Source organism: Lathyrus oleraceus, chromosome 2, assembly GCF_024323335.1.
Source record: "Lathyrus oleraceus cultivar Zhongwan6 chromosome 2, CAAS_Psat_ZW6_1.0, whole genome shotgun sequence".
NCBI classification, from domain to species: Eukaryota; Viridiplantae; Streptophyta; class Magnoliopsida; order Fabales; family Fabaceae; genus Lathyrus; species Lathyrus oleraceus.
This window is the reverse complement of record NC_066580.1, coordinates 378,603,084-378,603,612: the sequence shown is the minus strand read 5'-3', so window position 1 is coordinate 378,603,612 and position 529 is coordinate 378,603,084. Positions and strand designations below refer to the sequence as shown.

At 41.6% G+C, this 529-nt stretch overlaps 1 pseudogene; it reads right to left on the bottom strand.

Annotated features, from left to right (window-relative positions):
• Window positions 1–211: 211 nt before the first annotated feature.
• Window positions 212–311, bottom strand: LOC127124356 (uncharacterized; annotated as a pseudogene).
• Window positions 312–529: the final 218 nt, after the last annotated feature.

The following is a 529-nucleotide window of genomic DNA, read 5'->3' as shown; positions in this document are numbered from 1 at the left end:
CATTTATCCGTATTTGTTCAATACGCTGATACTGTTAAAGCTAATGGTGTCACTTCAGAGGCAATTCGACTTCGTCTTTTTCCTTTCTCATTAAGAGATAGCGCTAGAAGATGGCTTCAATCACTTCCTTCCAACTCAGTCACCACATGGAACGAGTTGAAGAAAGTTTTTCTTGCCCGATATTTTCCGCCAAGCAAAACAGCTATGTTAAGAGCCCAGATAAACGGATTTAAACAGAAAGACAACGAGTCTCTTTTCGAAGCATGGGAAAGATACAAAGACATGATGAGACTTTGCCCACACCATGGTTTGGAAGACTGGTTAGTAATTCATACATTTTATAATGGTCTCTTATACAATACAAGGTTAACAATAGACGCCGCTGCAGGTGGTGCACTAATGAACAAACCTTATGCTGATGCTTACCAGCTTATCGAGAGCATGGCCCAAAACCACTATCAGTGGGGAACCGAACGAACAACGGTGGAAAAACCTCAACCGAAAACTGGCATGTACGAGATAAGTAACC